The sequence below is a fragment of the Falco peregrinus genome, chromosome 13 (genome assembly GCF_023634155.1).
Source record: "Falco peregrinus isolate bFalPer1 chromosome 13, bFalPer1.pri, whole genome shotgun sequence".
In the NCBI taxonomy this organism is placed as follows: Eukaryota; Metazoa; Chordata; class Aves; order Falconiformes; family Falconidae; genus Falco; species Falco peregrinus.
Genome location: NC_073733.1, coordinates 2,787,197 through 2,800,043, shown reverse-complemented (window position 1 = coordinate 2,800,043; position 12,847 = coordinate 2,787,197). Strand labels below are relative to the sequence as shown.

The following is a 12,847-nucleotide window of genomic DNA, read 5'->3' as shown; positions in this document are numbered from 1 at the left end:
CATGACAGCTCGACTCGGATTTAGACTGGAACTTGCCCAAATGGAACTGTCATGATTGAGCATGAATTCTCCCGGTCATAGTGCATGGTGGGCAGCTCACACCAATTGCATCATGCTCATGTGAGCCTGGCAAAGTGATAAAGGTGATGGGAAATGATGAGTACAGATAGGAAAGATGTGTTGCCTAAACCTATGCCAACTGCAGTGACACCGCTCCTAGAAAGGCGGTGAGCAAACAGAGGCAAAATGTAAACATACAGGCACCAGCTACAAGGGCTCTGGGATCTACTCATGGAATTCACAGGCTTTGTGCCATGAACAGTGCCACACGAGGTAACATTAATTGATAGTGAATAAAAAACTTCAGCTAGAGCTATTTCGACTAACTGCTGAAAACAAGAGTGTGTACCCCTCACTGCTCTGCAGACCATTTATTTTCTCTTTTCATCACTGGAGCAACTTCCAAATATTCCCAAGGCTTTAAAAAATGCTATGCCAAGCCCTGTCCACACTATCTAATCTAGTATAATTAAGAATCAATACTGACTTTTGAAGGCATCCAAGATGTTCTCTTTGGGAAAATACTTGGTGAGTATCCTCCTGAAGACATCTGCTAAGGAATTTTTACTACTGGCCTAGATATGTACTCCACCTAGAAGAATTAAGTGGCTCCAAGGAGCTTTTAGTCTAAGTAAATCTCATTTAAACAAGCCCTATGAAAATGGACAGGAGCTCCAACTGCCTGATTTGTTTCTGTTTTATGGTCCACTCAGAGAAAAAGAAACAGGAAAGATGTAATGTGATCTCTCTCACACAGGTTTCCATTTCTGCTGCACACCTCACATCTCATTGCTTTTCTCTCCTATAGCACTGGCATAGAAATAATAATATCCTACTCTCAGAAATTTTCACATTATTTTTTGTGGCCAGCATTGCTTGAGATGCTAGCGGCCTTCATTCAAAACCGCAGAGCTGGAACATCCAGGAAGTGTATCCAAAGGGAAGAAGTATGGAAAAGAGCTGATACAGCAGAGAAATTTGACCATAGTGGCAATACACATGGCCAAGGGGTGCAATGTGCAACAGTGCATGTGGCACAGCAAACACGGAAGGAAAAAAAAACCCTTCTCCTTGCTATTTCCTTCATAATAGGTGGAATCAGGGGGAACCTGGACATCTCAAAACCACAGAGGGATTTTTCCTTGTGTTTATATTTGAACAAGGAGACACTTAGAGACAACGTTCGGCTCCAGCTCAGAGGGGTTTGGCTCTGAGGATGTGGTTCAGCTGAACAGAGACAGAGGTTCTCTCTCATCAGCTCCACAGTCAAGGGACTTTGCTGTTTCCTTGCCCATGAAGCACCTTGACTGGTGGGAGCCCAAACACTAACAGTACCAACGCAGGACATTACATTCAGGCTGAGACACTAACGAATTGAGCAGGAGATGGCTGGTTCAAACCCAACTCTAGAGGTCAGAAATCTCAAAGGTGTGCTGGATGGTTTCACAGCTCAATTCCTGTTTTTTTCAGACCCGATACTTGATAGAAGAGGCTGCCCAAAGTCTGCTACTGCCTCATAGGAGAGCATGTCATTTCTACAGTAACACAATTGAAAAAAAAGGTAATTTCCCCTCCAGTTCAGTTGCAGTCTTTGATAACCTGGATCACAGATTGAGTTTGCTGTCACACAGGTTTAGGGATCCTGTGATGTAGTGAAAAGCAAGAAAAAACAAGTGCAAGAAACTAGAAATGGGACCCAACATCTGCTGCCGTCTTTGGTACCTTTACATCTTCATTGCAATGTGCAAGAGGTGGTATTATTCACTAACGTTCTCTGATGATATCAAACAGGAAAACCTTGCAAGTATATCTGAGAACTGAGAAATAAAGCTAATAAACAGGAGGCAAACCCATTCCAAACCCATATTCAATGGGACAGATGCTCACAGGGCAAGGAATCACAGGAGCAACAGTGGCAGGAAATCAGAGAGGAGTTTGAAATACACTGAAATGAGAGCAAGATCTGTAAAACGCTGTAACAGCCCCTCCTCCCATGGCTTATTCTGCACAAAGCAACTCATTTCAGACAGATATTGACAGCGTGGGAGGGATTCAGAGAAAAGCAACAAATTTTATCAGAGGTTCTGGAAGGATTAATACCCAGAAAGAGATTAAACCTGTTAAAAGCTCAGCTAAACTACCATTTCAGAGACTGTGCTAACACAATTTAAATAGTTCCAAGAGAGGTATTATTTATGTATAATGGGTAGAGCTAGAAGTCTGAAGTGGAGAAAGGCTCCATTTTAGCTATCTAAAATGAAAACACCAACAAACGATTTAAAACAAAGGATCTACAAGACAAGGAAGCCTTTGAACAAAAAATAAATAACTTCATCCAAAAGGAGGAAGCAGCACAAGAGCTGTAGCAGCCCAGGAAGGGCAGGAGGGCAGCACAGGCGGCCAAGCACAAGCACGGCAGTGCACGTGTGCAGCTACAGCCAAAGAGCCTGGTAGGATGGAAGAAAGCCTCACTGCTGTCACCTCTACGACAGGTAGGAGACCTGAACCTCTCCAGTCCACGAAGAGCTTTGGGTGTGGGTGACTACCCAGAAGAAGTTTCTCAAATGCAAGATTCACAGAAGGAGACTGTGGACATAGCCCAACAGTGCCAGCAGCCGTGCCCAGGTGAGAGCGACCGTGCGATGGGCTAAGCATACTAACAGGCTCTTTTATGACTTTGCAGTCCACGGCTAGACCACTGCAAGTCTCCTTGGTGATGTAAGACAAGGACCAAAAGCACCCCTGATGTTTACAGTGGGCCCATACTTCATACCATCTCTGTTGCAGAGGTACTGCCATTAACTGGGCTGTGACAGGAGGAGGATAGTGTTGTTACAGCACAACAGCAGCGCTGTCAGACCAGCAATATTTGTTCACGTAAGAAAACAGTCTCAGAGTGACTAGTTCTCCAGATCTGCTCTCAAATAAGTCTCATTTTGGAAAACCCAAACGTTCTTCCCATTTAAGCTGCAGCACACTGAGCAAGGCAGGCAGTCTCACTCCTCTGATGCCAGCACATGCCACTGATGCCCCAGTGCAAGGTCTGCTTCACTGCAACGGCAGTGGAGAGGCCACCATCCTGCAGACCCACACCTCTTCCACAGCAGCCCCAGCCTCCGTGCTGGAGATAACATGGTGCTGTCAAAAGCTCAAGGCAATTTGCCACAGTAACTCCCTCAAATTCTTCTGCCTTGCTGTGCTGAAGGGACTGTGACTTTTTGTGCATGCAGCCTCTCCTTTTGCACTCTTCTGAGAACTTACTTGTCCTAAAATGTATGCAGGTACTCAGACACATTCTCTTTCCTCCCTCCTTAAAAAAACAAAAATAATCCCATCTCCATTGTTATTTATAATCCTTGGAAGTTCAGCCTCTCAAGCAACTTTTAACAACTCAAGTCAGCAGCCAATTAAGTCCAGAGGAGATCTGTGAAGGTTTCGAAGCAGGTCATTTCAGTGCCCAGAACAGCCTTAATTAGATAAGAATATATATAAATACTACAGAAAATCTCAATAAAGGTGTCTGCACTCTCACTAGTGACAACTTACAGCATTGTTTACACTGTATAAAGCCCCCCAGGCCCTTCCTCTTGGGTCACTCAGTGTTAGAGGGGGAACTGTGAATATTTTTTGCACTTAAATTGACCTGGAGGAATTAAAACACAGACTGTGTGCTGGTATCAGGTTTTGCCATGTTTGTTCTCAGATAGCAGTAGCTATCCAGGGGGAAAGGAAGGTGTTCCTTGATGCAACACGCCTGTTTCACAGGGGCAATCATGTAAAGAGAAAACAAATGTGCTTACTTTTCTGCAAGCTCTGGACACTGGGAACACATTTTCAAGAAGCTCACGCACTCATGCAAAGCTGTTGGCACAGCTGTGCACGGGCTTGGGGGACCCATGGTACCAAGCAGAGACCTGTGCATAGATATGTTAGGACAGTTTTTCCAGGGAAGCATACATTTATCACCAAGAAAGGCACCACCTTGCAGTGCCCAGCCACTTCTGCCATTTCTGCAAAATGAGGGGCAAGGCTATTTAGGATGGCAGGATCCCATGGCACTCTGGCCACTGCCCCTGCTCAGTCCCCTGCTCTCCAGCCACAGGTATGCTCCACAGCAGCCAAAGCTGCAATTTCCCTGAAACCTACAGCCGCTGATAACCCCACTAGCTGAGTGACACCCCAAGTGCTCCTGCCGACAGCCCTGGCTGTGCTGGCTCCTGTGAGAAAACTGCTTTGCCCTGAAGCCACGTGCTCCGCACAACCCTTGCTGCTGCTGGCCACAGGGAGAAAAAAAATGCATTCCCCAGCTGTAGATGGTTTAAAACCTCCAAGTAGCAGCAGTCAGAGACCCCAGGACCTCTTGGGGGATGAAGGCTGCGGTGTTTGGATGGGGCTGGGCAGAGGACAAGCCCAGCAGTACCACACAGCAGACAAATCCTCCGGACCTCGCGCCCACCTCCATCCCAGGGCTGCTCCCAAGCAGTCACAGAGACCAAAAGCAGAAAGACTGCAAAACCTTCTACTTCTCTGCTCCATTCCTCAACAACACAGCCACTATGACAACTTTTAAGTGCTCTCCTAGCCCTGCAGGACCCTGGGAGGTACAATCCAGCAAACTCAAGACCCTGCCAGTTTGCAGGCTCTGGCCAGGGGTACAGCAGATTCACAGGGTGCTTGCCAGCAGTTTTGCAAAGAGCTGGTTAGCAGCATGGTGCCCTCACTTCCAAAAGTGAAATCTCATTAAACAGCAGCTAAAATACACTCATTATTTTCCTAACACTACTCTTCCGAGTAATTGTTGCAGTCACAACAGGATGGGAGGCAGTCACAAGATCACTGGTAGGATGACAAGTCTCTACCAAACTCCCTATTAGGTTGTGGTCCATGCAATGCAGAAGTTCGTAAGCCACAGCTCTGTCTAATTAAAACTGCAGGAGGGGACGATTCAGGAAGGCTAAATATAATTATCCAAGTAAGAATTTAGCCAGGACACTGTGACTTAACCCATTGCCTTGTGCACAAAGTACTAAAGGAGTTTAATTGCCACCACTGATGGGAATCCACATTCATGACTCACCTCCATCCAACACACATCAGAAAGTTGCTGTTTTTCTCACTCCTGATTTACTTTTGCTAATGTGCTTCCAAGGCCACTGCTTCAGCGGTCAGGACCACGCTGTGAGGCTGCATTTTGTTCTTTTTTGAATTTCAAAACAACAGGCTCGATCTATGGTTTCATTTGGGCCCACCTCTTAACAGCTGATTTCCCACACACACTGCTGGGGGAATTAGAGCAAGAAAGAGCAGAGGGGTTTGAAATTTGGGAAAAATCACGAGGAACTTGTTTTTTTTCTGACATAAAATAATGTCATTTTTAATGTGAATTTTCTGAATCTTTCAAGTATTTAACTTCTTAAATTCACCTAGCTTTTATTCAATCTCTTAAACACCAAAAAATGAGTTAGTGTCTTACAAAAAGAAAAAAAAAGGAACAAAAAAGCATAACCATTTGAGTTATGCTCTTAGACATTTTTCAGGATTATTTTTTTTCCTTCTGAACTGCAAACCCTTTCCAAATTGTGAGAAAGATTTCAGTTTGAATGCCACAAGGTCAGAATAATGTAGACATATTACTCTTTTTCCCAGTTATTCTCCTTATAAGCAATGAGTGTGCTCACATCCCCACTATACACCTTCAGAGTGTCTATTCAGAACTCTTACCACAATAATCTTGTCAAATTAATTCATCATTAAGGACAGATTTTTTTCCCTCGCTACTGTGGCATTAATTAGTGAAAGGTTGCCATGGAAACCCAGCAATATGAGTTAACACCACATAATTTACCATGTTGGTAAAACATGGACTAGAGCCCTGCAACAGGTACAACAACAGGTACCACTACCTGGGGTACATGTTGAAGCCAGATTTGCTCCTCTGCTGGAGGCTTTGATGTCTCTTGACTCAATAGAAGTTGGAAAAACCTTCTAAAGACTTAGACATTAGGACTATATATGAGTCTGAGGGCAGGTTCCCATTTTCTTGATGTTTTAGCAAATACAATTTTAGGACACGGGCAGGAATCAAAGTGAGGAAAAAGAGGTTGAGCTGTACACATACGAAAAAAGTTAAGGCACATGATCAGACCCAGGTGCTCATTTTCATTAATTATCAATAAGCCATGGCCAGCTAAAAGCCTGCAGCCACTAACTGCTTTCAACAGCTTTGTGGCAAGGCTGCACTGGAAGGGTCCCAAACACACCCTCAGCTGCCACGACTGCACCTGGAGGGATCTCTGCTCTTGAGCCTCTGCCCTCCTGGGCTTTTACCCCTATGCCACCCTAAGGGAGGCTGCTCCACCACCACACTCCTGCCTGATGATCAGAGACCGCCTTCTAACTAAGAGCCCATATTTTGCTGTGATTGTCCAATACCTACTCGCTCTTTCATCTTAAGCAGTTCTGCTCAGCAGGTCTTCATCCTCAGAGCACTTGTGGAGAGCAGCTATGCTCCTGCTCAGCCACCACGTTGCCAGGCTAGACAAGGCACTCTGCAGCTTACCCTTCACAGACAGATCCTGCACTCCCCCGGCTGTCCTTGTCCCTGTTCAGGCTGAATACATTTTTGTTGAATATTGGCAACCAAACAATCTACTCTAATCCAAGTGAGGCTGCACCACTGTCTGGTACAGCGGCATTAATCTCTACTGGAAATTCATTCTCTAATACATCCTTGGATCATACCTTGCTTTTTTACGGCCACATCACACTGTCAGCTCATCGTCAGTCTTTGATCACCCTGATACAGCTCAGTCTTCCTCCTGCATGCATGACAGAAGGCTGCAGCAGGCACTGCTCTCCCTGTGAGCCACACACTGCTCTCTGCTGTTGTGTGCTGCTAGTAACTTCAAATCTGCTGTCTGGTTATTTGGTTACCCTGGTAATATTCCATATTCTTTGCTAATATAAGAAGCAGAAAAATTCAAGGCTTAAACCACCTCTTTAAATAGTCTGTTTTCACTATCTGGGTAAAATTAGACCCAAATCTCAGCACCAGACTAATGAAGGTATTTCAGAAGTGGAACAAAATCACAGCTTCCCCCAGCAAACAAAACCTGAAATAAAAGCAGGGATTTGTCTGCACCTTGATAAGCCAGCCCCTGAGGAATGCAAGACCAGGCACTTACCAGCACGTCATCTCAGTGTGTCAAACCAAGGCAAATACCCCCTACTCCCACAGTCCTTGGAAGAGAAACAACTTTGCCTGTTCCAACCTGTGAAATACCAGTGACCACAGGTAGAGCCCGACCACAGGTAGAGCCCAACCACTCAGAGCCACCCCAGTGAATGCACCATGCTGAGTGCAGCCACCTTCCCCCTGCACGTACAAATTCTCCACTAGGAAGGAGGTAGACAGATAAGACTTTTTTTAATTAAAAAAAAAAAAACAACCAAAAAAACCAAAACCCAAACCCCAAAACTTTTTCATCTTCTCTCACTCCAGAGGGATGCACCCAGCTCATGTCAAAGCTGCCTGAAGAGGGAACCAGCCCTGAACCTGCTTCTGCAGAAAGTCCTCTTGCTCCACACAGAAGCAGTAAAAGGTGTATGGGGCAGTGCTTTCCCACTAGCGATACACAATGATCCCACCTCAAAACACCTCCTGCTAGTCCAGGACAGGATTTCTTCCCACACTGATAGACCCTCCTCTCTACTCATACCCCAGCTTCAGCCACTGCTACAGCTCAGCACATCTGTGTAATGAGTACTGACCTACACCACCTCTGTCTTTAAGAAAAAGAAAGAGATGTTCAGGTTCACAAGAGCAGGACATGTGGGGAAGTTCAGCCTCCCCATGAGCATCCACATTAAGAAAACTGAATTTGACAAAACCATTGAAGAAATCAAGCTGAAAAAAATACCCACTGCCAAGTTTCTCCATCCTTTCATATCATTCTAGCAATCCACCCGCATAATTTTTTTTTTTTTTGAAAAAATAGTTATTTTTGCACTTAAGGAAAGACAGAAACATTTTCCATACTTTGAAACTTTCTCTGACATCCCCATCAAGCTCAAATCTCTCCTCAAAATACCCTTCAGACTCTGGGGAAAAACATTCATGGCTTGTGCTAAAAGCTCCAGAAACTCTTTCACAGGCTGATGTTTCTTCAGCAATTTGCTTTCCTGTTAAAAAATACAAGGGTCAAAAAAACCCGCATGAAGAGCAAGGAACAGAAATGCTAAACCATGGTTGGTCTCCAAAGCCCAACTGAATGGACAACCTGAAATCAGAAAGACTCAGCTTCTGGAAAGACAATCTTTTGTCAGAAGAACAGTGAGCTGGATCTCCCAAGCCCCAGTGCCAGCGCATGTTGGGTTCTGCTTAGGACAGGAGAACATGAAGCTTTCATGTCACGTAGTCAATTCTGAGAGAGCTTTCCTCAAACCAAGGGCACTAAGCTTTATATTAACAAAGGCTTAAGGTCAATATAATTAACCCTATTAAGTTCAGGTTGCTGTTTCCTGAATTAATAGTTCTCAGACCAGTTTCAAGTAGACAGGAATCCAGAAATCACCAGCAGAGTTGGGAAATCAATGTCAATATGCTAGATTTCCCAATTTCCAATAGATTTTATTTTTGGTTTATGTAAGTGTGAATGAGACCAGGACCGGGTCTTCTTGTCCCAGGGTAGGATTGGGTTACCTACTCCTGCAAGATTTCTGGTAAAGGGAAGAATATCAGGGGAAGACTAGGAATTAAGGGAAATGAAGGCGGCAGACAGGTCATCCGAATTTGAGAAAAGGTATGATTATACTTAGATAATTCCCAGACATTTCTGTGCGTATCCAAGCCAAATTTGATTCTCCCCTTACTAATAAGAATAAAAGCCATGTGCAGTATTCCACACTGGAAAAAACAGCAATAAATAATATACATGCACACACACCAATGTCCACATACATGCACTGCAAATCCTATACACTCCCATGCAAAGCTACCGGTACACACCCACACACAGAGACACACACTTATGCAATCAGCTGTATCCAGATGTTTCAGACCATATAATTTCCTTACACAAAGCAGTGCTTACAGACTTTCTAATATGTCTTTTGTACAGAAAGTACCAACAAACTTTTATAAAATTGCTTAGTGGCTCATGCAGGTGTGTGGCTCTGCCTCTCAAAGCCAACACTTTGCAGGGGCTGACAGTATCCATCAGCAAAACTCAGATCCAGACATACTCCACTATCATGTTTGGAGCCAGTTCTTTGTCTCATCCACAAAGCAGTTACCCCAGATTTAACTGCTGTGACTGAGGCCAGGACCCAGCCCAAAGGAAGGGACAGGGAAAGACAAAGGTTAAAGCAAAAAAAACCCAAAATGTGAAGAGGAAAGCAGAAGCTAGACAGTCATTCGGATCAAGTGACCTGACACAACACAGCTGTTTCGGTTTCTCAGCAGGGATTTGAGGATCTGCATCCAAAGAGAAATCCTCTTCCCTTGTGTAACCATTGAAAAGCTGGTTAGTTGATGAGTGCTTCTCTTTTCAGACCAGCTTGGGCTACTGCAGCTCTGGAACACTTTTAAATGGGGGAAAGGCCTATGGCCTGTCATTCTCTCCTAGAGGAGTGATTTTTGTTCATGTGTCTAACCTGAAAACAGTAAATACCACCAAAACTAACCAGCCCTAAGAGACAAGGAACATGCTTGGGGAGGGAGCACCAGGACACAGATGAAGGTAAGACAGCACAGCAAAACCAGCCGTGTGCCCCAACTGACTTCCCTTCAGCCCTGCTCAGCACTGCCTTAACAATTACTTCTACTTCTGTGTCTTTATTTTAGAGTTACTGAGTGTGTCCGTCAACTTCCAGGTGCCTCCACTGCAAAGCTCCTGGGTAAGAGACAAAAAACCCTCCTGATACTTCCCTCCAGGATTTAATCCCCCTTTATTTTGAGCAGATTGGATGCTATACCAGTTTATTCTCCCCGCAAAGCCCCGAGTCTCAGGCAGCCACAGGCAGAGCGCAGACGTGATATCACCCAAGCTCGGAGCTGCAGATCAGCTGCGTGCCGACAGCTCTGCAGCTCAGATGCTCTCCTTATCTCCCCTCTCTGCTTAGTGCTCTTCCTACGAGTCTTTTCTCTAGCAGCTTTAATTTAAGCATTGCCTTGCACTAGAAGATGCAGTACTCTTATTGACAGAGCTTTACTGGGAAACGCAGATTTATACTTATGCATGTAGATGATTCAAGCGTGCAGAAACTTGCTTCGGACAGAGCTGGGAGTTTGCTTTACGAGGCTGCTCTGAAAATGTCGTTGTAGAGGAGCTGTAACTGGCTAACTCTACCTGCTCCTCACTCCCTGCCACCACCAAGGTTTGTGTAATGCTACTTGCACCTTGATGAAAATACTCACAAAATAGTACATCCATCCCAAATACCTTACAGTCTCAAGACAAACATCCCAGCACTAAGCTATGAGGCAGCAGCACCGCAGCTGCTTCTGGCCTCCCCGGGGCAGCTCAGAGCAGGGCTGCAAAGCATCACTCAGCATGACTCTTCTACTGTTTCCCCCCTAAAACCCCCAAATTTCTCTGTGGTGCCTAAAGTGACGCAGGGGTCCGTACACAGCTCACAGGTCTCAGACACATGAACTGCTACTGACCTTGCATTTTAAGCTTCTAAGCACTTTACGGTATCTCATCCCAAATCCCTTGCTTCAGCCATGACTGAAACTCCTTTTCTTTACCAGCATGGATTTTTAATAGAAATTAAGCTCAACACAATATAACCTCCCACACACACCCCCTAACTTGCTTTTTTCATACTGCAAATACATACAGCGGGGCTTACAAGCACAGGATGATCCTAAAAATGCTACAGAAAAATAAAGAAACTGAAGAAAAACTGAAGACGTTACAGAAAAATGAAAATGAAAACTGGATTCCCCCAGCTGGACGATGAGGAAAGCACCTGCTGTCCGTGGGGAAAACTGCTATGCATGTGCAGTTCCTTCCACTGCAGCACCCGAGGCAGTAACAGTTTTTAAATCACTGTTATCTCAACCATCCTCTTTTTATTTGTGCCTTGTAGAAGGGAGAATTCTTTCTGTTATTTTTAAACTCTGCTGCTTGATACCTTAGATTACTACCTTTGAAAACAAGCTTGCAGACCTATCGGCTCCCCACCAGCTGGATGCTGCTCAGTGGGAAGGAGCAGGAGCTGTGCCTGGTGCCGGCTCCCCGAGCTGCCAGGCTGCTGGTCCTCCTGCGGCAGAGCTCAACAGCTCCTGCTAAAAAGGTGCCTTGTTTGCCGCCACTCCACTTCCCATCTCAGTACTAGAAATAATATCGGACTGAGAGGGACCCAAGGGATACTTTGCAGAGAAAACAGTAGGCAGCTGATATATCAGGGTAATTCTTGAACTGAAACCTGGAGGGACTTTCCTTCTTTGCTTTTTTGAGTGTTTTTTTAGTGTCCTGCGTGAAATTCTCTTTCTTTCAGTGGTGTTTCTGGAAAATTAGCAACAGAGCTTTGCTCTGAGCTTTTAAGCCTCTGTTGATTTCATTAATTTGCAAATACTAAGAAAATTTTCACATGTGTGCATAGGTGGGGCACAAGCATGCATTGCTTCTGAAAGACCGCAAGCAGGATGAAGGTACCATGACAGTAATTACACAGTCATTGTCCATTCACTATTTAAGAGTTTTACATAGAACATAATGAAGACCCCAAAGAAATGGCACACACACCTCCAAAACCTCTCTGCCATCAAGACCAAACACCTCAGTTGCTTTCTTTCGCTGTGTTAATGACACAGAAAGGCAATCACCTTTTTCCTGCAGCAACTGCGGATATTAGCCACAAGCCTGGCGAGTGGGGACTAGTGCAGCCTAGCAGGAGGATTAACATATTAATGAACCCAGAGCAAACCAAGCTCAAACTCAGCTGGGGGAGGGGGAAGGACAAAGAGACAGTTGGGGTGGACAGTCGGCTTGGTTGTCTGCCAAAGATGTTAGCACTGCGGTGGCTCTGGCGAGTGACATGCCAGCCCGGGAGCGCCCATCCTCTGTGAGAGAGCAGCAGAAAGCATCTTGATCAGGGCTAGCTGCAGTTTAAGATTGATCTTTCCCATTCTCCGCCACCACCCACAAGACCTCACAGTGGGGTTTGCATCACTCTGATGGGAAGAGCAACTCCCCGGACTACTCAGACACCTTTACCCCCGCAAAACAACCCAGCCAGTAGGTTTTGCCTGGATGTTTAGGGTTTTCAGAAACGTAATTTAATTCCTGCTTTCAAACAAAGATAATCGTGCACGAGCAAAGCTCCCTGGGACAACCTAGGATTGTGCCATTGCCTCCAGAGCATGCGGATAAATCCCACCACCAGTGCAGATGAGTTAACCCTATCAAGTAAGGGAAGACATTGAGTTTTGCAACAGTGCCAGCATCCCCTCCCAGCCTGACAGACCCTTCTCTCAGGAAAGCATTACTTCCCTAAACAAGCTTCAGACCAAACCACTTCTTTTGACGCTATCTTCCAAACACCTTGACATAAAGGATCATGGATGTCAGGAGAGGATGTTATCTTAACTTACGGGTAATGTGAGCGGTGCCACTGCATTTCCTACCTATGTCCTTCTGCAGGCAGCCTCACAGTGCTGCTGAGAATACCACCACACGTCCAAGCAGCTGTGGCTTCAAAATAACCACATGCCAGACCTAAGGTGGAAATCTTTCTCCCTTCTTACATGTATCAAGATACCTCTTGAATTTCTTTGGTT

The 12,847-nt window shown here is 45.2% G+C and overlaps 1 protein-coding gene across 8 annotated transcripts in view; it reads right to left on the bottom strand.

Annotated features, from left to right (window-relative positions):
* Positions 1-12,847, bottom strand: part of ARHGEF9 (Cdc42 guanine nucleotide exchange factor 9) — a 221,650-nt gene that overhangs the window by 84,544 nt on the left and 124,259 nt on the right. The window lies entirely within an intron of this gene.